The sequence below is a fragment of the Emydura macquarii genome, unplaced genomic scaffold (assembly GCF_026122565.2).
Source record: "Emydura macquarii macquarii isolate MOO-44397 ecotype Brisbane River unplaced genomic scaffold, CSIRO-AGI_Emac_v2 contig_1483, whole genome shotgun sequence".
Lineage (NCBI taxonomy): Eukaryota > Metazoa > Chordata > Testudines > Chelidae > Emydura > Emydura macquarii.
The window spans coordinates 6,375,017-6,401,069 of NW_027131620.1; the positions used below are offsets into that span (position 1 = coordinate 6,375,017).

The following is a 26,053-nucleotide window of genomic DNA, read 5'->3' on the forward strand; positions in this document are numbered from 1 at the left end:
CTGGCCCAAGATGTCGTAATCCATGCATAATAATCTACAGTTTTCCAGCCTTACTCTTGAACCTGGTATTTTCTCTAATAGACTGTTATGGGCTATATTGTTACAGAAATTCCTTGTTAAGTGAATTGAATTTCCTGTTCTATAAAAATCCAATTAGTCAATAAAAATACTGGCAACATTTTTCAAGCATGGGTGCCTAAAGATAATCATCAGAGCATCTTTAAGCATCTAAACATGTGGCTTAATTTTCAAAGGTACTGATTACCCTCGTCTGCATAGACTTTACTGGGAGCTGCATGTTCCCAGCACCTCTGAAAATTGGATCACTTATTATATGGACTTACATCCCTAACTTTAGGCACCCACGTTTGCAAATCTTGTCCAAAGTGCTCGTATACAAAAAATCTATCTATCTTTAAGTACCTTTTATAAAATTAAAATATCATGTGTGTAATTTTATGTGTGTACATGTGTGTGTGTGTTTTCATATGTGCGCATATGCTAAATATAGTTATATATATACATACACAGAACAATTCCTAGGGAAATAATACCTTGGAATAAATCGATGCTTTACAGATTGTCTGTGCAAATACAGTTGTATCATCATGCCATGTGTCAGTTGCTGCATGCACTTTCATGTATTAATTGCAGAAAATCTGTCAACAAAGTTAAAAGAAAAGTCACCCAAATCAGTTGCAGTAGATGTGCTCTAACGCAACATGGCACCTTTAAGAAGAAAACCACTTAAATTCATTTACATTCTGTGTTTTGTTTAAATTATGCAGCCTCCAGCTTTCCCATTTGACATATTTTAGCAACTTAATTATCATTACCAAGGAAGAATTTTAATAATGGTGTTGTTTACATTGGATGCAGCCTTTGGGAATTAGAGAGAATTACCCAGATTGAGAAGAGAGAGGGGAGAGTAGTAATGTTTTGAAAACCCAGGCCACCCTCTGCTGGAAGCATCTGTTCTTATTCTATCTTTTCTTCCTAGAGTCCTGATATCATTCACTCTGTCAGCAAGCAGGGACTACATTTGAGGATTCCCTTTCCCTTCAATATCCTTGTTACTTTTCTTCCTGTCCCTCCTTATTATGAATCTGTGATCCTTGCTTGGCAGCAACAGAGCCTTGAGGAGGTGATGCTAGTAGACTTTTGAAGCAGGGTTAAATTACTGTTTCAGTGGATACCCTCACTTAGTGGCTCTGGGATATTGTGACTTAAGAGAGCTACATTTTCAACCAGCCTTTACCAGGTTTCATTGCTGCACCTGCACAATTATCTGAGGCCCAATCTAAGGGCTCACTCAGATACCTGGGACGCTGACATTGTTATAAATTGCAATGCAAACAATTACTGGTAGAAGAAAATCTCTGTTCACAATTTTTTGTGTCTTCAAACTGATGGTGCAAAGACGAAGGCTGGTGTTTGAATATTTTGCCCTGGGTCGAGCTGGCATTGCTTAACTCAGTTTGCAATCTGATATAGCCTGGTCTCTCCGCATTGTAACAAACTGCTAACCTGCTGGTGTACGTGTGATGTCTCCAGCCACCAATATTAGGATGCAAAAGGAGTTGGTTGTTTTTCATTAATCCCTAGGGAAATCCTTCTCTGAAGCATTTTCATGGTGCATGATCTTGGTATTCTGCAATTTGTTGCACAATGAAAAAGCCTCTTTTTTTGTGTCTTTAAAAAACTTAGCTCATTTTATGAGGACAAAAATGGCTCCTATTTTTGATGCATTGCTTTCTACCTTTTCATTTCTTAAAAATAAGTGTAAATATTTCTAATCAGCTCCGATGCAATATGTTATCCCTGCTGGCATATTTACTAATAATTACCAGCTAATTGCGGGGCAGGGAAGGGAAAATAAACAACTTAATACCTAAATTTTCAGTGTTTCCATGGGAATTTAGTCTCACGACATCCGCTGACACTATAGTAATTTCCATTATACAGAAATCATCTCTAACAAAAGATTACCTTATCGCAGAACATGTTTTCACTGTGTAGCAGCTGTATTGTCACTATTCACGTTTAGTGAAATTTGTTATTTGCCTTTTGAACAGGCTTTTCAGAATGCAAGTCAATCTGGCTGCTATTTTCCAAAAGGCTTAGCTGGGAGGTTTTAGTTTTCTCTTGCCTTCTGTGAGTGGTACTTCTGTTTAACTGGTTTTCAAAGAACAACAGTGGGTGAAATCCTGACCCTATTGAAGTCAAGCACAAAAATCTCATTGAGTTCGGTAGGGTCAGGATTTCCCCCAGTATCTTTGAACACCTCCAAAATGCTAACAAAGTGGGTCTTTTAATAATAACAGAAATATAATTTTGCTTTTTCACTTGAGGTGTGGGCTCCTAATTTCTCATCCTATCAAAACACACATTAGTTTGAACATAATTTACAAATTAAGGTGAGACTCAGAAAACATCACTCACTTTTTTGTCTCTAAGCATGTAAGTAATCCCATTGGCTTCTGTGAGATCATTCCTGTAAATTCCAGTACCTGGCCCTAAATCTGGGTTCCCATGAGCCAAATTCTCTCCTGGTCAAAACAGTCAAAACTCCATCTAAATCAACAGCAGTGCACTCAATCACAACAACAGAGAATTTGACCTAAGTATCTCTAAATGATGGAAATATATAATCTCACATCAGAATTTGGGTCTTAATGGCCCATTACACCAGCAGTACCTGTAGCTTGTGATAGTTCTATAGATTTATGATAAAGTTCGGGGGAAAAAATGACACTTTGCTTACTTTCCCACACATCATTACATGAGAAAGTGAGTGATTTTCTTTAAATTATTAGCATAACATCAATGCTCATTGTGGCCAGATTGGGCTTTATACCTTTACACCAAATCCTTAAGAGCATGAGGTCAACGTAAAGAACAAAGAGACACAAAGGACCATTTCTGAAGCATAGACTCCCAAACTGAGCCTATCCATTGCTGCACCGATTGTGTAAGCTGTGGATATTTACCAGTCTGGGGACATTTAGAAAGTATCTTTTATTTGTAGCTCATTTCTTGCATTGGCTATAGAACATACATTTTTCACATGCGCCTACTGAATGATCATTTTATCACACAGTACAAAATACCGAGAAGGGAACTTTGCATCAAAACGTTTATTCGTCATCACAATAGATGGGACATTGAGGCATGGGGCTTTTTGAAAGGCTTTAGTGCATACATATGAAAATGCAGCATTTGCAGTTAAAATACACAGTTCTGAATTACAGCTCTGATCAATACAGTAGAAAGATTGAGATTATCAATCTTGAGGGGACTCAGTTACCTGGAATTGACTGGCAACCACATAATGACTCCAGTTCAGCCCACCAGTTTAGAGTCAGGGTGATAGATCTGTAGATGCCAGTCATCATAATTTCCTTATCGACAGGGTCCATGTGGGCCATTTGTCTTCTGTTACCTTAGTTGTCTTGGTCCAGTTCAAGTACTTAATCCTTCAAGCTGCGACTGAGTGATCAATGCACAGCTACAGCTGGTTGAAGGGGACCAAATCCATTGAACAGTTGATTTGGTTCCATTTTACCAGCTTTAGCAAAGCATTTGGTCTCATGGCTCATGGGAAGCAAAAAGGGTGATTCCTCAGGGTTCTTTCCTTCACCGCAACCTGGACCTCTCCTAGATTTGCTGCCTTATGTTGCCCTGGTTCAAACAGCTTCATTTTCAGGCAGTCAGGATTTATTTAAGCTTCTTAGCTGCCAGGTCTGAATGGTGAGGCTGAATTTAATAGAGAATTTGGATCAGTGGACTTCCTACTCTGCCATAGTAACCTCTGGGCCGCACCACTTTTAAACCCATTATTTAATTTCTTCTACTTCAAGAGCTAAAATGCTATTACATAAGTAAAGGCCCTGGGCCTAATTTGGGTACTTTAATCCCCTACTTCGCGCTTTCTTCCTTTAAATGTTTTATTGGTTGCTGTTCTCCTTTATGTCATATGCTTCGCTGCTCACAGTGATAACCCATAGGTACTGGCTACAGAGGGCGCTAGACCATGTGCGATGTCGCTCGCTATTGTAAGACATCCTGTGAGTGAACGGTTCAGGGTTGTTTAGGACATCTTCTCTCTGCAGTTTTCCTCAACAGATAGGATGGAACAAGTAATATCATCTTAAACATTTCTAGGGGTTAGCAAGCTCTGTCTCTGTACTCACCAACCCACGTTAGCCTCTAACCTGGCATTAAAGCCAGGATTTTCAACACATTTAATATCTGCTTGAGACAAGTGATTTTGAGGGTTGTAAGGAGGCAAGGGGGTGGCCACCTGCAACCAACTAAAGGAGAGCAATGAAAATCCAAGTAAAAAAGAGGGGCAAAAAGGAAAATGGCTATTGTTTCATGGCAACCTCCTATTTTCTTTGATTTGCTGTTTGAAAACAGGTAGAAGATTGGGATGGGAACCACAAATAAAGCAAGCATGAGCGGTTCTGAGGACTATGCAAAACTCTGTATACAATAAAATCTGTTTGCCCACATTGCAAGCAGGGAAGTTATGTTTCAGCTACCTGAGAGAGAGATTTCTCTCACAAGGTCCTGCAGAATTAACACTCTGCTGCTGGAAACAAGTTTTATATATATATATATATATATATATATATATATAAAATATCAGTTTTGATCATTTGTGCTGTGCTGTTCAATAAAATCAGGCCTGTTTTATCTGGAGCCACACATGAATATTGCATATATCTTTAAGCAAAACATGTAAAGAATTTTAAACTCAGTAAGGGAAAGGTGACGTTTCCCTCTCTGCGGCAGTCTACCCACTGTGCAAAATGATAACAGGAAAATAACCACCTGCGCTTAGAACCACTGCATGCAGAAATATAACAGATGGGCCAGCCTTACAGCATTACACCAATACAGGCTTTGAGTTGTTTCTGTAAGTATCACAGATCACTTAACTGCTCAAAACCGTTACTATAAGCTTCCTATAAATAACTGGGGATGGGGGAGAAAGAGAGAGAGAGAGAGAGAGAGAGAGGGCAGAGGAGAGAGAGAATAGCTTTTAAAGAAGAGCTCTACAATTAATTTAATCAAGTTATCTCTAGGTACCATTTCAAGAGACAATCAAGTCAAGGAGATAGATAGAAATATAGACAGAGAAGATCTGGAAGTATTAAAGTCATCCTTTGGCTAGTTGTAGGGAAAAATGTAATTATTTACTGGTGCTAGAGGGGGAGGAAATGCCTTCAGTTAACAATGCTGCATGGAGCATGCAACCTAAATCACGGCAGACACATGGGTTTTGTTTCAGCATGCAACAAGATGTGTGAACTGTTGATGTCAGCACATTTAAGACCTGCTGTGCTACTGGATGCACCTGGTCCATCCTGACATTCCATTGATTTTATGGAAATGTCACCTGCCAGCAGTCGCACAGGGAGGCGGGGAGCAATGCCAGCAACAAAGGGGTTAATTCTACATCACCTCTTCGAAGAGGAGGGTTGTTTGAGCTCCCACACTTTGCTTTGGGAAGAGTCCAGGTAAAATATTTGAAATCAATATGTGTGTGTATGTGTGTGTTGTAACATTTGTTTAAATAATCGGCAATGAGTTATGGTTGGAGGCTTCCTTTTTAGAAAATTAGTTTTTCTCTTCTGAATGCCATTAATCAAAACCAGTGGAGAGATCTCAGCAGCAACCAAGAACCAGCCCCCTAAAGCATGGGGGACTCCTAAACAGGGTTACTCAACAATAAGTCTCTTTGGCCTCACGGCTGGGCAGTTCTGCGTGCTCTGTGAGGCTATTAGCTTGGGTAAGATTTATCCACTCTGTTTATGGAGAAGACTCCAGACCTGCATAATATATGTTAGGCTGGAGAATTGCAGGGGTTTGATTCATCATCTGGAGCCATCAGCTCTCTCAACTTCCTTAGAAGTCAGTGGGAGATGAAGGCACTCAGACAGCACCTCCTAGAGTTGCTCAGTACCTCACAGGATCAGGATCAGTATTTTGATACCTGGGCTTTTACTTATTGACAATGGCAGTGCAATGCTTTCTGCCGCCCCACCTCAATGTACTGTCTGCACAAGTTGTTGGCGGCAGATGCACAACATGGCAGTGTGTCAATTTTCAGATAATAATGTCCCAATTTTCATTTTGTTTGCCCTTCTCCAAAGCTCACCTGTCCAATTTTCAGGTGAAATAGCCAAAATGTTGATAAATCTGCCCCACATGACTTTCATGGATGCACTAATGGACATGCTGCAACTAGACGTCTGAGATGTTTTAACGTAACGTTTAGCTGAATCCAAAATTGCCGAATTATATCAAAACCAGGATTTGTCATCCACATTTCAGCCAAGCGCTAATAATTTCATCAGAGCGCTTCTTGGAGTAGATACTTGCATTAGGAATGACCATTTTTCTGAGCACCAAGGATTAACTCTTTCGGTTCCCTCTACTGGGATTTAGAGTGCCTTTCCCTGCCTTGCTCCAGCCAGAAACTCCTACCTTCTAGGCCCATCTAGGATACTGGCACCTAATTTGTCAGATAAAATTCCAAGTATAGACAGGACTGCATTGGACACAGTATCCAGGTGACCAAAGAGTGTTCAGTGAACAACACATACAAAACCCATCTGCGCATTCCTTTCCTCTCTCTTTAGACCACTGGATAGTGCATCCATTTTACTGTAATCCCAAGCATTGGCTCCTCTGTTAATACTTATGCTCATGAGGGAAGACAAATGTACCAAGTTACAGAATCTTGGATATTGAAGTGAGTGTCGCTAGAAGGTAATACAAGAGAATCTTCTATCTTGAAGAGCTTTCTGCCTTTGTCTTGGTATTCTAATAAAGACATATTATTGACAGCACAGGGAAACCAAAGAATTTATCACAAATTGTCAATATTCCTAATGAAGCAGAAGATTTGACATGCAATAGAATTAGCCTGCATTGAACCATTGCACTGGGCCCATCCTTCTGAATCTAGGAATGAATTTGGCTACTCTACTAGATATTCCAGTGCAAAACCCTTCTGAAAAATGAATGGCCATTATCATTACAGGCTAAAAGGCCAAATGAGACAAAGTACTGTTGGTCTTCATCTGAATAAACAAATCATTTTTAGATCAAATGCATTAACAATTTATCATTCTAAAATCCAATCAAAAGGAAAAAACAACAATATAGAACATTGATTTTCCACAGCTTTATCTTAATGAAGTGCACGTTCCCTTCGTAATTAGCTTTTGAAGGTTTTTTTTCCCTCTCACAAGTTAATGTGTTATTTGATTTCCATCCAAATGTTGCTAAATTTGAAGGAATTTCCCAAAAATGAAATGCCCTTTGATAACACAGCAAGCCTTTTATCTCTCACTTCGGTGGTTATTCACCAATTGGCCCGTACCTGTACTGCAGATGATTCAATTTGATTGCTTTGTGTCTTTGCACAGATGTTTAAATCTATGCCCCAGTCGCTGTGTTCTGCACAAAGTGTCATTTGTAAGCCAGAAAATATAAACTAACTGGTCATTTTTTTTCTTAGAGCTGTCACATATTAATCATATTATAATACATTTAAATATAATAGAAAGATTGTTCTGCATTTTCCTAACATCTGTTTTAAAGTTGTGGGTATTCAACCCCAGAGGTACAGCACTGAAAGGACACATGCATCTTCTGTTTGATTTTATTTGTCCTTATTAAAAAGCACTTGATTTCTTTAGTATGCAGTAGGGACTAGAGTAGTTGCAGGCATTTCACTGGCTATTGAGTCTTTCAAACCAAAACTATTACCTGAAGTTAATAACGTGTATATTTAACTTACACACCTCTGTAGAATTCACCAGTCTCCCATATACACAATGAGCTTTCTGCTTATGGCTAACAAAGACAGCAAACCAATAGCATACCTATCACTACCCCGTGTGTAACACTGTATCTCCAAAACACAATCACCAATAAGTTTGAGCTGCCTTATGTCCCATTAATTACTACCAATATACAAACATGCTTCAAGCTTGTTTTGTGCCTAAAATGTACAACACTGAAAATACTGTACTGAGATGCCATCTCCCTTCCTTTTCTATTCTTTGGGCTGGAGATAGCTTTTAAATCCTATTTCTGAAATGATGCCAAGCAGAGGACAATTGCTTCAGTCCTGCTGCAGTGGTTATTTGCTTAAATGCAACTGATAATTTCAGAGTCCAAGTTTATTTGGATGTTACACTTTGTTACTCTGTTATATCTCAATTTTCACCATGAAGAATAAAGCAAATAAAACCTACTATGGCAAAATTGTTAGCCAGTTTGTCCCTTATTAATGTTTAAGACAGAAACAGGCCTGAATCAAAATCTTGGATCCGAACATCCAGATCTGGATCCAAATTTTGCTACTGGGCCCTATATAGATAAAGGACCAAATTCAAATGCAGAGCTAATCCTCCCAAAAAATGCATAGAGTTCAGAATTTGGACATGAATGCAAATGCTGTAGCTAAGATACACCTCTAATATAAGAGAGAGATTAGCACCACAAAGGCCATATATCTCTGAGTTGTTCTTGTGCCTAAATACATAGATCCTAGAAATGTAACGGAGAAAGCTCTAAAGCCATTGATCTGAAATGCAGCCATATGTATGTGTTTCCTGAAGCTGCATCTTTTGAATGCTATAATTGCAATACTATTTTTTAAAGTAAACTACTAAAAGAGAATGAAGCTGTTCCCGAATACAGTGCGTGCATTTTATGAACCAAACAATTAAATAGGTTTTAAAACATCTGCTGATTGCATAATCCCATATCGGGGAGTGTACTCAGCATTTTTAAACAGCACCTGATACCACATCCTGCTGTATGCTACAAAACACCAGCAGTCCTGTTAAAATCAATAGAAAATTAGATGCTATGAAAATGCAATATGTGTCCAATTAGTTATAATTGGAGCAAATGGTGATGTAGATAAACTCCCAGAGTAAGATGTATTTGCCCAGAATACTCACTGCCTAGGTCCCCTGCTCCGCTGTATCCTACAACATGAATGACGATCTATCTAATACACATATAGTAACTCTTATCTAATTATGGAGTTGCACAGAGTTGTTAGAATTGCTTTGGTGCACTACTGTGTGTTGTGAAAAATGATTCTCCATCACACCGAAAACTCCCTGTTGCACTTGACAAATTATGTCAGCAAACCTGTTTGAGAACTAAAAAAACCTTGAACGCTGTGACAGGTAAAGAAATATGTTGTTTGTGAGATCGGAGGGATTGTTTGTGGGTTCAAAAATTCTGGTTTTAAACTACACATTTGCTTCTTTTCCTCGTGTCTTTTGTTATGTCAGTTCAAAAACCTTTATGCCGACTTTTTTTCAGGGCTCTTCCCACATATAAAAGCTCGGTTGCATGACCAAATAGAAATTAGATTATTTGATTCTAGCGTTTTATTTTTAACAACATATTGGGCCTTTCCTCTTTTAATCGTATGACTAAGAAAATGAGAAAAGCTCCTATATCACACAGCTACATACACCTATAACATACCCCCATATACAAAACAGCAGAGACATAAAGCCAAACCTGGTGAAATTGGTCTAAGAAGCTTCACCGCATTACAAATGCCTTTAACAGAGACCCAATTCAGATATCATGGGGTATTACAATTATCAGTTTACTCATTTATATTTATTGTTTAAACATATAAATAACTTAATATTTCTTGTCCCAACAGTATTACTTCAACTGCCAGGAAGTAATCATTCATTGCAAAATGGATGTTCAATTCAAACTTTTAGTTAACTATTCAAATAAATGGCAAAGAATTACAGTCCATCAAGGAAATAGGTTTGCATTTATCCACCCTCTAAACCGTTTACCATCATCACTGTTCCTTATGTCATTTCAGAAAAGGTCTCTTCAGAAAAAATAAATAGATAGTAGCTTGTATTTGCAGTGCTGACTCAGCCAAACTCTAGAACAAGAAATCCTAAGGCTCAATCCATAACGTTAGTGTCTATTCAAAGAACGCATTCTTTCTCAACACTGATAAAAGTTTAATACATAGTTGCCCAGGTTTTTAATAAACTTGTCAACAAAAGAGTAAAGGAAATTGATGGGGACTTTCCTAGGAATAAATTCGGTTTCAAATAGACCAAATGAACGTGGGGGACTGGATGCGGCAAGAACAGCCAGGCAAGAGCTACTTTTGCTGTTCTTTGCAAAAATGGCAAGATAGATTTTTTGTGTTTGAGTACCTCAAAGACAGGACCTCAGTAAAAAACTGGTTCGATTTAAAGAAAGAAAGAAAGAAAGATGTTTCTGCTCACAAGTGCATCAGAGCACTTCACCAATGAAGAAAAAGAGACAGGACAAACACTAAGTATTAAATTAATGACTAACACATTCCTAGATAAGAAAATGCCATTTCACATCAAATGGGCATGCAGGGAATTTTTTTCCCTTTCCCTTACTGGCCGCTTAGTGTTATACAATGTGTTCTACTAAGAGGTGTTAATTTTGGTCTATCGTCACCAATGCACTCTCTGACAGTCTTTTTTCATGTGCTAAATATTTCAGAGAAAAAGAAGGGCATGATATTTTTTGCTGGTTGTATCACTGAAATAATCATATAGTCTAAACAAAAGAAGGGTAAGAAATCCTACTCTCTTTCTCTCTTCCCCACTCCACCCTTACTCTGCCCTGACATTCCCAGAACTCATCCTTCAACAGAATTACTCATGTACAGACTGCAGTACATTTCAGTTGTTTCCCCCTTATGCGTTCTCTACATGAAAATCTCACCCTCTCAGCCAGCCCGCTGTGTATCCACATAAATTTCATGTCCTCATTCCATTCAGACAAACAAGGCTATGGAGTCCAATCCAAACCCAGTTCACGCAAAAGGCCGTGATTCCACTGATGTTAAGGGACCTGGAGAAGCCCCCTACTGCCTAGATTTATACAAAGCAATCTGTCTGCCTCATACATACATTCTGTATATCTAGATCTAATATTATCCATCAAATCAACTTCCGCTATTCATTAGTTTACAGTTATCTTGATCAATTGGATGCCTCTACATTATTATTAATAATAATAACAACAATAATATTATTGTTTCTTCTTTGGGATGAGGAGTTTCAAAATTTTGCCTACCAGGGCTAAATTTAAGATTTAATTCAAAACTCCCATAAACTTTAAAGGGAGCTTTAAACTTTAAAGGCCTTTTTACTGGATCAAGTGAATTATTTGATTCACATCAGTAATCCCTTGCACTGTCTCAGTTTCTGCTCTGTGAGGTTCGTCCCTTGCTCTCTCCCTGAATGGAATGGGTTAAATAGGGAAAGGCAAAGTCATGCCTCCGAAGTAGGAAGAGTGACTTTTTGAGATTGGACGTTGGTGTCCTAGCCTTTGAAATGAACTTTGTTCTTGGTAGCTGTTAAGTCACCAGATTCCTGTTCCTGTAGCTTTATCCGCCTCCTGAAATGCCTCTGTTTCCTTGCCTATGTAAGGCCTTCCCAGGAGTGGCTCATGTTCTTACAGCTGTGTGGCCACTGATCGCATTGCACTTCTGCGGTTGGTTATCACAAGGAGGCCTGCACTACTTGACTGCCCAGATGCCATCTGAATACAGTTTCACCAGCAGAGCAGCTGAGAATGAGGACTATTTATATCAGCTGTTCTGTAGTCCCCTTGGACTCATCAGACTGCCTCCGGGCTTTTTTAGATAGCAGCACACTTTCAAATACTGGCCATATCTGGGCATGGCAAACAACTTGCAAACCCAGCACCGTGCTTTATTAAAAAAACTCAACAACAATAAAAAAACCCTGCATCTGTTCAGGATGTCAATTGGCCAGACAAAATATTACGTATCTCCTTCAGAACGCTGTGGGTGAATGATCTGATTGCTGGAAACATCTGCTATTGAGATCCCCTTGAAAGTAGTAATTTCTTCATTATTAAAAATACATTTGTTCTCTGAATAGACTCCATTTGTGCGTATGTATACAAATTATATACACAACACACATCTATCATTTAGCATGGATCTATGCTTAATATTCATGTCCATATCAGAGTGGGTGATGAAGCTCTACATAGTAAATACTACTAACGACAGGGCTAAAAGTGTAGATTAGGTTTAATAGGACACGCAAAAAGTATGTTTTTAAAACAACATATCATTAGATTGAATGCAAGATAAAAGAAGACGTGAATTTATCTGCATATGCATTTATATCTGTATACACACACTGTAAGTTATGTGCTGCAAAGCCGTGGAAAGAAAACACTTGCATTACACAGACTCCTTAACTTCATAAAAGTCCCGGGACAAAAGCCACTCTGCTCTCTTGCACACCAATTGGCAAGTGTGACTTGAGAATCTGAAAATTAGGGACAGATAACGCCATAACTTCAAGTGCACAAGCTGCCTGGCAAAAATCATTTCTCACTATCTGAATAGCCCAGCTGCTTTGCAAAGTCAGCGATGCTCTTTGTGTTCTCTCTCTTTCAGCGATGGAGTTCTTCCATTACACACCTAAGTCCACTCTTTGGATCATTTTGAACAACCTACCCCATGTTGGACCTTCTCTTCTTGCTACGCAGGCCGGGCCATTTCTAGGAGCCATGTCAGGCTTCCTGCCTGAGCTACAGTGGGTAGCACCAGTAGAAGTAAGTCAGATATTCTATAAATGGCTTTGTAAATCACTACACACTAGGGTTTGTGCTTATCTTTAAAAAAACCCAATTGTCCTGTAATGCCCGTGTATAGCTAATACTACTCTGGATAAAATCCTGACGCCACTGAAGTCAATAGGAGTTTTGCTGTTGCTTTCAGGTGGTGCCAGGTTTTCATTCTCCTTTTAATACACACTGCAGTGGTAAACTGCAAACTGAATGAGTCAATATATCATATACATCATGGATCTGTTCGTAGGCGTAGGTTTGCAGGAGCAGTGAGTGATATTTTGCATAATAATACCTAACATTTAGCTAAGCAGTGTTGTAGCCATGTTGGTCCCAGGATATTAGAGAGAAAAGGCGGGTGAGATAATATCATTTATTGGACCAACTTCTGTTGATGAGAGAGACAGCCTTGTGTCTCTCACCAACAGAAATTGGTCCAAGAAGAGTTATTACCTCACTCACCTTGTCTCTCTAGTATTGAGCTGGCATTTTTAGCACTTTCCTAACAATGGATCAAACGTGTCCTGGGTATAACTTCTTTAACTCAAATGGTGTTTATCCTCTCAAATGAATTATCTGAATAACACCTTCAACAATTCTACAGGAAAAAGTGCATACATATTACTCTCCTCATTTTGCCGATGGGGAAACTGAGGCAGGGAGTTTAAATGACTTGACAAAGACCACATATGTGAGTCAGTGTTAGAGCCAATAATAGAAGTCAAGACTTCTAGATTTCCAGTGCCCTCCATTAACTGCTGGACTCCATTTCTCAATAACCTTGTACGTTACAATAGAAATACTTTTTTAAAATGTAGCTCCACTTTGAGAACCACTGTAACACCAGGCTGCAAAGATTAACCTTACTATCATTCACTAAAAGCGAACAGCAACTGATGTATTTAAAAGGTAGTTCTAAGCTCTCAAGGGGGGGTCAAAAATAAGCACATATATTTATCCCAGCAGAGCGCCCTTGGTCACCATTAGATATATAATGTGGTGGAACTATTTTTTTAAAATATATCCTAAGCAATTCATGCCATTTGCATATATCCTCAAACCTATGATGGGAGGTCCTGCTAACTGACTTGAAAAGAATAATTATCTGCTTGGAGCTCACAAAGGCTTCGTTCTTTCTTTCTTTCCAGGGCCTTCTCTTGCTCTGGGCCTAAACCAGTCCTGGGAAACACAAGGGAAGCCCTGCCCAGCTAGGCTGGTGTCAAAGGCAGAGAGAGAGACTGCAGTGCAGTACTGATCTTTTCTGCAATCAGACGTGCAGACTAGTCCAAACCCTGAGTCAGCACAATTTCTTTTTTGATTGGTTGATCTGAGTAACATACTTTCAATTTATGCTAAAGTGGCAGCAATTAATACATTTCCCTCCCTCCCCCCCCCCCTTTCCTGCCTTGCAAAAAATCTTTGAATCAAATGCACAAATCTCATCCCCAAAGTCACTCTCTGGTCCTAAAAATTCTAAGGCTCTTTCATTTTTAATTTAGGGCATTAAAAAAAAAAAATTGCAATCCAAGCGATGCTCACTTTGATCGACTTGTGCTGCAGCAGCTAAAATATCTGTCCTGCAGGTCAATCTAATCATGCTTAATAGCAGTTTATTCTTCAACACAACATTTTTCACATTGGGTCGACAGTTTTAAATGAGATTGCTGATGCACCCCTTTACTAATGCTTTTACCAGGGCCAGCATATGCTTTGATATACTTGTGCAATAAAATGCTTTATTGCTCTTGATGAAAGCACTATTAAACTTGAAGTGCAAACAGACTTTTTTTAGAATGGGGCACTGAAATTTATTTGACCACCTGTTCTAAATATATACAATAATAATAATTATTATTATTAAATAACTTGCCATCAACATGAACAAACTAATAAAAATTGAACACCTCTTGGGAAAATTGCATGTCACAAATTGCCTTGTGTTGTTTTGAGTGTGTGCAAAATAGCTTCTTTATACCTGGGGATGGTTTCGCTTACATGTGGAAAATTCATTTCTAAAATGGCTGGATTTTGTGAGGCATAATAGAGGAAAAATTTAACTAATTTTAACTAATTCTTAAAGCTATTGTTTCTACAATGAGCATTTCACAATTCTCAGTTTGCTATTTGGATGACATCACCTGAATTTCCCACCTGTTCCAACAGAATTACTTGCCTAACATGAACTGCGGAGAAATTCTTTAGGAACAAACTTATGATTGGGCTGAAAAATGGGAGCAAATCCCACTTGTATGGCAAACAAAATGGAAAAAACTTGAATCTTCATTTCAGTTGATGAGGTCTGCAGGGATGGGGCCTGTTACACTTTTAATTAAAGAAAGAACTATCAACCAGGCAGTGAGAATACACTAATTTTTTTTACAAAGACCTAGGGCCCAGTCCATCGCCCATTGAAGTCTATGGCAGGCTTCCCAGGACCAGAGCTCAACGTTGGATGTTCACTCAATACCATATACTTTTCATTCTCATCCCAGCATGTACTCTGCATGAGGCTCTTTTAAGAATCACAGAAATATGCAGTGTTACCGGGAAGTGAGTGGGGACAAAAGAGGATTGTAATGGATGTCAGCAAAGCGCAAATCCAGACTTGGGCATCTAACAGACCTACAGCAGAAGACCTCATCGCTGAGCTGTACTCTACCGTATGCTGCTCTGTAACGCACATTACCCCATGCTTTTATCTCCCCTCCACTCATTTTGCTTCTGCTAACTTATTAAAATATCACAAACACAGCACTTAAAATTATAGCTTCCAAAATATTTACATAAACATACATCTGAATGCAGAGTTACTTCCTAATGTTAGTAATTCCATTTGATTAACAAACATATTCATTCAGAGAGGGGAAAAGTAGATAAAAATGGCACTAGGAATGCAGGTACCTATTGTAAATCAGAACCCGTGTCCCTGAACAAGAGCAACACGAAATAACAGAAAAGTTTCAGGTGCAACCTGAGCTGGGAGGAAAATGTTACTAACAAAAAGGGAAAATACGTTTTCTGTCTACGACATTGAGAATCTCTCATTTTTAATTCAGTGAATCAGACAAACGTAGGTGATTTACAATAAGGGGAAGCTGCAGCCAAACCTATGGACTTATCCGATGGATTTATGGACTTTGCGGGTGTCTTCCCTGTTCAATTCCACCAACAGCCACTGGCTTCATGAAGACTAGGCAAACTTTGGTTAGGACATTGCTTCCCTTCTTACCAAATGATTTGGTGCTTGGAGCATGTGAGGTTGGTTTATTTCCACCCCCCATCTACCGCAACGAGAGAAATATTTTTTTTAAATGCATGGTTAAGTGGCACCCTGAATCTTGGGGGCCCCAGCGGCTGAGAAAGCTCAGATGGGCCTAGCTAAATGCATATCAGCAGGTGAAGAACATGAGTCACCTCATTCCCTCCGCCCATATGGGGAATCTGTCATTCATGCCAAAAGGCCATCCCTTTTGGCAGAAAAACCATAACAGTTTATTGTGGGGTCTTGCACCTGTTGCAGGCTCCTAGGGGCCTGTCATGAGTGGGATTCTCCTAAAGAGCAAAGATCACATGATTAAAAAAAAAACCCAGCATCAGAAGGACCACACCCGCTTGAACTATAACAGGGGCTTTTTCTGGTCCCTTCAATGCACTTGCAGCCCTACACGGTGGTACTGAAGTTTGCTTAGTTTCACTTTCATTCAACGTAAAGTCCTTTTTTTTTTTTTTTTTTTTAATGCAATTTGGTAAATAAAAAGGTGTTCACTTGTTCTAGTCAGCTGCAGCTAAATCCTTTTTGCATTTACATCAGCGATAGCATTTACGTTTTAAAAGTGTTAATAAATATCTACTGAATAATACAGGGTATAAAACCTCAGTGGTATTCAGCCTGCCTTTTCTAACCAGTTATTCATGAGCCCCTGCTTATAGTTAAATCCCCTTTGGCATAAACATAACAAGTGAAAACGGTGCTTGCCTTGAATAGAGGAGAATAAGGACTTTTGCAAAATCCAAAGTCAGTATCTTGCTTACTCTTCCGGCCAGTTAGCACAAGCAATGCTGTACTAGTTTCCAAAACTAAATGGCTCTTCGTTGCCTGATTAGTCTCAGCAATGGATAGCAAGTTGTCAGGACTCGATCAAATAAGATGTTAGCAGTACTCTTGCAAAGCGAATAGAAGGTGGTGTTAAGCTAGAGGCAAATCATTCTACTAAAGCAAAATGTTTCAGGTCAGTTTCCTGAAGTATCACTGATGGAAAAGTTGAGATTTGTTTAACTTTTTGGGAGTAACAACACTGCTGATGAAGTTTAAATTTTTTAAAAAAAATCTGTTTTAGGTATTTTGGGAGGGGCGGGTTGGTTTTGTAAGTGTGAAGACACTTTTAGAATGAAGTCTCTAGACAAATAAGGGATTACTTCTACGTGTGTCCAATATCCAACACATAGCGCTATTTTCCTTCGCCCTGATTCACTTCTTAAACCATTGTTTTGGAAGAGCAGAAATATAACCAAATGCATTATTGTTGTACAGTGTAAAAAAAACAATGTTTAAAAGCCAAATAAGACTTCCTGAATTCAAGCATGCTAATTTTATTATTCTTTAGGGAAAAATATATACACATACTTAGGGTTCCTTGTGCTTTAGCTATGTTTAAATTGTTTTGATGGCTGTTAATAGGACTCATCGTAAAACAATTAGAATATCTTTTCTTGTTGCTTTTAAACATGAGAACTTTTAACATGGGAAAGGCTCAAAAAGCATAAGTTTGAACATTAATTTAGAGCTAAAATTCTGCACAGCTAAGACAGAATCATTTTATTTTTTCTCTCTCTCTCCCTCCCTCCCCCCATCACCGCCCACGCCCCTCCATTCTCCTACCCAATCCCTCTCTTCCCCCCTCCCCTCAATTTAAAGCTCAATTTGCTTTTCTGGCATCTAGTCTACTTTTTGGGGGGGAGGGACAAACAAACAAAAAAGAGCAATTGGCCTCTACCCTTGTTAAAAAACACAAGTGGACAGCAAGCTTTCTTCTGGCATTGCCTTTCAGAGTCCATGCCGCAGTCAGTATATTGAATATTTAATGTCCTGATGAGCATTTCCACCTGCTGACACAGGCAAAGTGACAGAACAATACACGCACTGGAACAAGATCATCAATTGACTCCCCGGTCAGTCTGCCATGTCAGGCATTTAAAAAAAATTCTGTCTTTCTCCCCTTTTTTACATTGGGTCACACATTGCTCCACTGAGAATGATCCCCACCTGAAATACATACTTCTTTACATTCCATAGCTTGCCAGGTTCATATGGGCATATAAAGAAGTATGTCTCTCAAGCAGGTAGTTTCAATATGTGCATTTATATGTTCACAGGAGAAAATAGCGCTGATTCAGAATTCACATCCCAAGCGTGTTCAATTAAGGCTCAATTTAAAATAGCAGAGTTTCTCTTTCCTTCAGCCCCTACATAGCGACACACACACACACACACACCCCACCTCAGACTAATCTCCAATAATCCATAGCTGCTTTTCTGCAGGTTTCTGATTTTTGTCACCGAGAATAGAAATGGACGCTACATTGGACAAAAAGTCCGAGCAATCTGGCAATTTGCCCCTGAACAATGCTTCATTTTAACATAAATGGGATGTGGGGAGAGGGAAAGCGAAAGGACAAAAAAAAAAAAAACCCCATCCAGTTCACCTGCAAAGTAGATATTTCATTTGTGATCTGAAACTTTCAACTATGAAAAAAAATTGGACAAATATATATATTTTACTGGAGTGATTTCTTCTCTTTTGCCTCCAAAGCCACTAGGGGAAAAAAAGAACATGGGAATTGTTTCCACCCTATGGTTTAGAAACAAACATAGCCAACACTTTTCTGAAAATTTGGTGTATATACAACCCCCCAAAAAAATCAAATGTCCAGTGGGTAACTCACAAATCAGCACCAAACTTGACTGTCCCATATGCCAGGGTTAGAAAAGTCATCAGTTACAGACAAAGAATTGCTTTTATCAATTAGCTGGGGTTAAAGCATAAGAAGAAGAAAGGATCTTACCTAGTGAGTCCAGAGATTTTTCCTTTGCAGGTCATTGTAAGAGAAACACTACCTTGCAGAGACGAAACCCCAAAAAGAAAAGACATGCCTTTGGAGGGCTGGGGGTTGTTTTTTTATTATTATTTTTAAAATGTCATCCAGTGGAACTCCATGACAGCTGAGGATGCCTGTGACATACCTGCAGATATGCAAAATAAAAGACAGAACGGGGCAGCCAAAGATAGATGCCCGCAAGCATAGGCCAGAGTGGAAGTCTGTGAGTTATTCCTCAAGCACCCCTTTGCATGTGTGTGGGATGTGTGTGGGTGCATGGCTTTTTCTCCTGTTTGCATTAGTCAGTCAGTCTCTTTCTTTTTTTCTTCCTCTCTCTCTCTCCCTCCCTCCCTCCCTCTCTCTTCTCACTCATTGCCTCACAGCCACTCTGAGCTTTAAAGCTCCCCTAACAATGTGGTCCGAGTGGCACTGCTGAAAATGATGATTGTACTGAATACGAGACTATTATGGGCAGGATTTAGGCATCAAGCAAACCAGGAGGTCACACGGGGCGCTTAATGCTCATTCAGCATTGCTGTAATGGTATGCTTAGCTTGTCCACTCACCTACTTCATTTGACTGCTACCCCAGCCCGCGCCTGCAGATCAATACCAATTTACAGGCAAATGCAGAATGGCTGCCTTAGTGTTAATGAATTTTCCCGTTTCTCACAGTCTTCTAATGAACCCTTTAAACAGGGTTTAAGTAAACTTAGCAAGTGGCAAACTAAGCACTTTGGAATACTTAATTGTATTGATGTTTTTCCACTGCATTTTAAAATATAACTGGGAAGTAAATATTTCCCAGTTCCCAATCAACGTCTATCGACACCAAAAAGAAAAAGAGAAGCCTCACTATGCCAGTGTTTCAGAAGGTTAGTTACTGTGAAGCCCTGAAAGTGACTTTACTCCAGCCATGGTGCACTGCTCAGATGCTTCAGCCCTGATTTTGTTCAACATCTTTTTTGATTCCTGTTTCTTTGACTTTATCACCTATTATGATTTGTCTATTTTAAAGCCTAATTTCAACCTTTTGGGACTAAAGAGAAGAGAGGTGGAGCTGTGACACCACCAAAATGCACAACTGCAGTGAAATTAAGGCAAGACAGGGAGAACTGAGGGTTTAAATAGACACACCAATAGTATGAATGAGAGTCTGATTGCTCTGATTTCAGGAAAAAGCAGACACATAGGCGGAGTTTTGCATGGCCGAGACATTCAGTTGAATTTTGTTTTCCCTTTTTCAACAACAGTAAATGTAAGTGTGGGAAGAAGGATGGTTGCTTTATTTCTTTGACTTTTAAAACATTTGTAACTGACACAGCATTAGCTTTTCCTAAATAAATTTTGATGTCTGCTCTCCTGTATTTTCCCAAACTTTTGCAGATGAATGGGACACCAACTAAAAGATTATAAGGAGACTATTCTATAAAGTATTTTAAAACTAAAGGGTTTAAACTTTTATTAAAACTAAAGATTAAGAAAAGAACCCCGTTTCACGATTTGTAAAAGTCGTGGAAAGTTTATCCAGTCTTGCTGAATACAGCAAGTGGCAATTGCTTTTCTCCTTGTAACATCCTGGGTGGAAGTGTATTTAATTTTTGTTAATTCACTTTGAGGGGCTGCATGGAAATTCATGTTTTCCAAAAATGCCAATTTTTAATTTTTTTTGACAGAGTAAAAGGCAGCCCTCTTTTACATTTCGTCAGGTTGTGCTGTGCTACGGTTTTACCCAACTTTCCCTCACTCTTCTGGGCTGGCTTAGATGTCTGTAGATTCATTCAGGGTGGAAAATGTTGCATGACAATTGGGGGCACAGAAATCTTGGGAAAGGGAAAGCCTAAATTTTTGGTGTCATTCGACAAACGAGGAGTGCAGAGACGAGGAGCAGATGAAAGTGAGGAAGACAGGCTGAGCTAATGGAAGTGAAGTTAAATGTAGGAGGTGGGAATATGGGGGGTGGAGGGGAAAATGACATGTGCTCATGTTCACAGGGCTTTCCTCCTTCACCCCAGACTCTATGCATTTGCCTAGTCATATTACAGAATTCTATCTGCAGCTGGACAGCATAAAACTTTTAGGAGCTGCAAAGAATGGGAAATGCAGGAGAAGGTCTTTAGTCCTGAGGGCAGCAGAGAGAAGTGAGAAAGGAAGCTGAAGTGAGGTGGAAGTTTGTGTTAGTTCCCACCAAGCCCACCCGTGACCTGTTCTGCACAGTTTAGATTTAACTGAGTCACTTTACAAAACATTTCTGAGGCATAGACAACATCTCACCAGTTCTGGAGAAACCCAGCAATTAAAATGACAGCACAAATCAAGGATTTCTGACTATACAATTACACGTGACTGAATCTCTAATACACACACATATACACACAGGCATACTACATACACACCGATATAATATATAGTGTTATTCACATAATATATATTATATATTGCATATAGTTGTATAATTTGTATATGTATATATATATATATATAAACACATTATGCAATATATTGCTACTGTGCTATATATGTGTATATATATCACAATTTCGATCATTATATGTGTGTATATGTGTGTGCATGTATACACCACTATAATAAAAAATGTAATGACCACAGTCAGCTCTGTGCTTCAGAAGCAAGAATAGTCAATTGGCACATGAAGTGTAACCTGCATTTTACATTCCTTGCAGTGAAAATATAACTTCTCTTCCTTCTGATGTTCCTTTTTTGATTGTTCATAAACCACCCGTCTGTAATTAATAGTCACGTCTCAGCATTTCAATGGTTAATCACCGCAGTGTTGAGATCATTGCAAGTTAGTCTAAGTTTAACCACATTTCAGCCTTTGCTCTTGTTGGTATTATTTCATCTCGCAGCTACTAGTTATTAAAAAAACCAATCTTCCAGGTGTCATTAGCCAGCCTATATCAGCATTAGGCATTTAAAGGCTGGTTTAACCTTGCAAAATGATTGCATGTCAAAGTTCTGACATTTCAGTTCAGATTATTCTAGTCCAGTGCTTGCTCTGCAGTTTTTTTTTTAAATGCAGAGTATGCCACAGCAGAACAAGAAAAATAAAAGGTCTCCTAACCCACCCACATATTAAAACACACAATCTGTACACAAACACACAGTCAACAGAGCAGAGGCACACATTTAAGTCCCTGGGCAAGTTTGATGGGCACAGAGTCCTGCATTAGCCAGGGGAGTGTTTAAAAACAAGCTGAGCTGGTGCAGTTAAAAGAAAGACAGATAGGAGAGGGGAAAAAAAGACATACCAGTTAGAAGATTCTGTTGCAGCAGTGGAGTCACCAGAGCACTAGCTGAAAGCTGAATCAGCTTTCGAGAGTTAGGGATGCATAGAGGAGGGTCATGGAATCACAAGGTAATAATGCGCTTCATGCTGCAGCCGTCAGCCTTCTCCTTATAGCCAATCTCTAATGCAGGAAGGGAAAAAGAGAGCAGGCCCAGTAATAGTATTAGTCCTCACTTGGAGAAAAAAAAAAATGAGGCAACCCCCCCCACCACCACCACCAACAAGCATCACTACAACTCAATCCCTCCTGCTGCATCGCAGGCTTAGTGGGGTGGGGGCAGAAAAGGAAAGGAGGGAGAGCTTGAAAGCTTACAGCTGAAGCTAAGAGCCAGAGTGAGAGAAAGCGAGCACTGAAGAGCACCGGCAGAATAGAAGGGTGAAGCAGGAGTTAAGGAGAGGCAACCTTCCATGCTTGGATTGCCACACACCTTGATGCATAAGGGCTGTCTGCAGAAGACTCCCATCTCCCGCCCTTCCTCGCGTCTCTCCCTTCCCAACAGCCCCCCCGTCATCCCCCGAAGGGTCAGCCTGAGGTAGAGGTCAGGCTACAACAAAGAGCACGCATGCAAAAAAAAAAAAAAGGGGGGGGGGGGCTGCACAGACTCTGGGGGGCGGGGGGAAACCTCTGATCAGAAAACGAGTCCACCTTTCCAGTGCTTATATACCCAGCTAAGCATCTGAAACATGCACTCCCAGGCAAGTGGCCCCTTTCCATGCCATTGCCTCCCTGACCATATTTAGTCAACCATGGCAAAAAATAGCCTGTCAGCTGGAGCCGGCCGAGCAGGGAGTATTTGGAGTTCAATCACTTCTCTCAGCCCATTGACTACTAGTCCTGCAGGGTCCTGACTCTGCCTTTTTTTTTTTTTTTTTTTCAACCCCTCAGCTATTTTTAGCTAGGCCACATACAGAGCCATCTCATCTTACCACTCTCTGCCTGTCCCAAGGTTTCACCAGGCCCAGACTATGTATGGTAAGCGCTGTTGTTGAGAGACAGAGACAGAGACCAGGTCCATTCCGGAAGACCTTTGTCTCCCCTCAGAGTTTTCGGTGATGGTTGGTTTTTTGTTGGTTTTTTTAGGGGAGTCGGGAGGGATTACCTATCTCTCTTTTGTTTCTTTTTTTCCCCTCCCTGGTGGAAATGTTTTCGGAAGAGGAGGTGGGGGAAAGAAGTTGAAAGGCTATTGATTTTTACCTTAAAGAGAAAAGAGCCATGATTCAAAAGCACCATGTTGTGACAGTCTCCCTAACTCTGAGATCCCACTAGGGTGACTAGATGTCCCGATTTTATAGGGACAGTCCTGATTTTTGGGGCTTTGTCTTATATAGGTGCCTATTACTCCCCCTCCCACCTCCTGTCCTGATTTTTCCCCCTTGCTGTCTGATCACCCTAGATCTCAGGCACTTTGCCGGCTAACTGAGCCACTCCCCATTCTGTCTTCCCAAGTTGCTGGCTCACGGGAAGCATGCGCTGTCTATTCCATTTGGCAGGAAATGCGAGTAATCCCAGCTTCAAGCCATGGAAAGTCACCCCCGGATGGGTGCCCTATTAATGCATATAATGACTGAGCATGCAACTATCAGAGTTTTTGTTCAGGTTAGTATTTGGTCCCCAATGAAAAGTCACCAGCCTCGTTAATTTAATGTGAGGTACTTATGCAAAATGTGAGCAAGCTGCATTGACTTGCATGCTTAAAGTGAAGAAAGCAAGTGGGCGATCTTAGTTTTCAGGGCCTTTTACAAGATCCAGCTTAAAAAAAGATCAGTGTGAGGATAGCACCAGGTCACCTTGGGGAGAAAATATAAATAATGATAAATGTGACTCTGCTGGCTCCTGATGAATCTGCCTTGTTTGTTTGCAAGCAAAGCCCCAAATCTGGGCTTCTCACTCATCTAATGATCCTCTCCCTTCTTCCCCCCCCCCCCCCCCCCCGTGCACAATTATATTTCACTTAGCAGCTCTGTATAATTCAGAGGTGACCATAAAGAAAATGCCACTCCTTCACATCCAGAATGGATCATAAAGATTCCTAGAGGATCACTCTCCCTTGTGTGATTTAGGATTGAATTTGATAACATCTCACATGCATCGAACCCTGGTGGGAGCATGTGGGCTGATTCTGAAAACAATCGATGGGGGGGAGGAGGGAAAGAAATTTACATGCAGTATGATGGGCTCGATCCTGCAAGATGCTGGACTCCCTCAGTTCCCAAGGCAGTGAGATGGCTGGCTCCATGCAATATCAGACTCCATATCCTGCCAAGGGAAAAATGGAAAAAGGATGAGGTGACTTATGCTACTTTTTATTCATTATCATAATGGTATCAGTGGAGATTTCTAACCGACCGGTAAATAAAAATATGCCCAATTAATAGTATCCACTAATGTTCTAAATCAGGTTATTTAATAACCCATTTAACAGAAACAGCATAAACCCATAAGGTCTTGCAGCAATTGTATAATGCTTTATATTACTGATCCTAATGGATATCTCCAATTGATGTTATTGGTGAGAGGCTATAAGAAAATACTATTTAGAGGTTGTCATACTTGTTGGTAGCTGATAGCTTTTTCTCTGACGATAGAATAGGCCTACCTGTACTCACAAGAAATGATAGGAGGTGCTGAGCGTCTTCTCGGCGGTCCAGAGCAGGTCTCCATTCAAAGCTTGATAGCAGGCTCCAAGGCATTTCTTCCCAAGGAACTCAGCACATTTCATTCAGAGATGAATTCCTAGTTCGAATTTCAGTGATGAGTTATACAGGGTCAAATTCTTTTCTAAGTCACATTAATGCAGCCTCATTGCCTTCAAATGGCTTCACCATGGAGGTGAGGTATGAGAGAGGCCAAGACTAACGTGTGTGGCTGACAAATAACATATGACCCCGGTCCCTCACTCTTCAGAGCTAAGGCCCACCCTCTGGCTGCCAGCCAGAAAACTGCCCTAATGGGGCAGCTGGGAATTGCCCTGGCATTAGACTATCCCTGTGTGGTATAAAGCTGGTATAGCCCGTTCATCACCACCTGCTTCCAGGCTCCCCAAGATAGAGAAGGAAAAGAACATGACCACAGCATGCTGCACGCTGATGATCCAGATATGGGAGAAGCCACTACTGTCAGTGTACTGTAGAACAACCCTGAGGCTGCTCTAAGTTATGCCAGGGGCCAGACCTTCCCTAAGACAGCCACAGGATTGGGAGAGTAGAAAAGTATCTTAGGGACACCTTTCTCCTGCCTTTCCTCGAAGGTCTTGATCAAAGGGAGCTCAGCAGGACATGAGGATACGATGCCAGAAGTCTAAATTCTCTGTAAGTATATTAAAGATTCCACCAGTCTCAACAGAGTGCTCATGTCACTGAAGAATGGCTAGCAATACTGAGAGACGTGGGTTCCCAAACCTTCCATCCTCCCCTTAACACACCCACGTACACAAACACACACCGATAGTCTGTGGGTAAATCTTAATTTGGAGATACATTCTTGGACGTCCCCTGCTGCACACAAGATTCAAAAGCCTCTTAGGAGCTGTATGGTGTCTGCTCTGAGGGGCAAAACCAGAGTAGACTCTGCAAAGGAGGACCCAACACCGCTCTGTGAGCTGTAGAAATCTCCTGGTGCCTCTCCAGAGGCTGCTAGGGAGAGAAGATGTGGGCAGTCCAGCGATGTGCACAGCATAGAACCACTGGGCCAAAACTCATGGATTTGCCAGAAGGAGGGGGAGGTAGAGAGCCAAATCTGTTGTATCTTTCTCTTGCCCTTCCATTATTACATCGTATCATCCACAGCCTGGCAGCATATCACTGACCAGCTGGGTCTAAAGAATGATTTCCCAGTCATGGCCTTATATGAATAAAAGCCATTCCTCCAAGGATTCCTTGTTGTTCACAGTTATAAACATCAAAACCAAAGAGACTTTTGTCCAAAACTCCAACCCAAACGGCTACAAAGATTGTAAACTCTCAGGTCATT

At 40.3% G+C, this 26,053-nt stretch overlaps 1 long non-coding RNA gene across 13 annotated transcripts in view; it reads right to left on the reverse strand.

Moving 5' to 3' along the window:
• The window catches only part of LOC137157024 (uncharacterized), a 73,328-nt gene extending 50,672 nt beyond the window's left edge, over positions 1–22,656 (reverse strand). For 10 of the 13 annotated variants that reach the window (XR_010920959.1, XR_010920968.1, XR_010920961.1 and 7 more), the window contains exons 1-3: positions 22,512–22,656; positions 22,046–22,204; positions 18,742–18,919 (exon numbers count right to left, since the gene is read on the reverse strand). This is a non-coding gene — a long non-coding RNA (uncharacterized lncRNA). Of the gene's footprint in view, positions 1–554; positions 660–3,119; positions 3,757–18,741; positions 18,920–22,045; positions 22,205–22,511 lie in introns of those variants that run through there. The other 3 variants (XR_010920962.1, XR_010920969.1, XR_010920971.1) reach the window with 2 other exon arrangements.
• Positions 22,657–26,053: the final 3,397 nt, after the last annotated feature.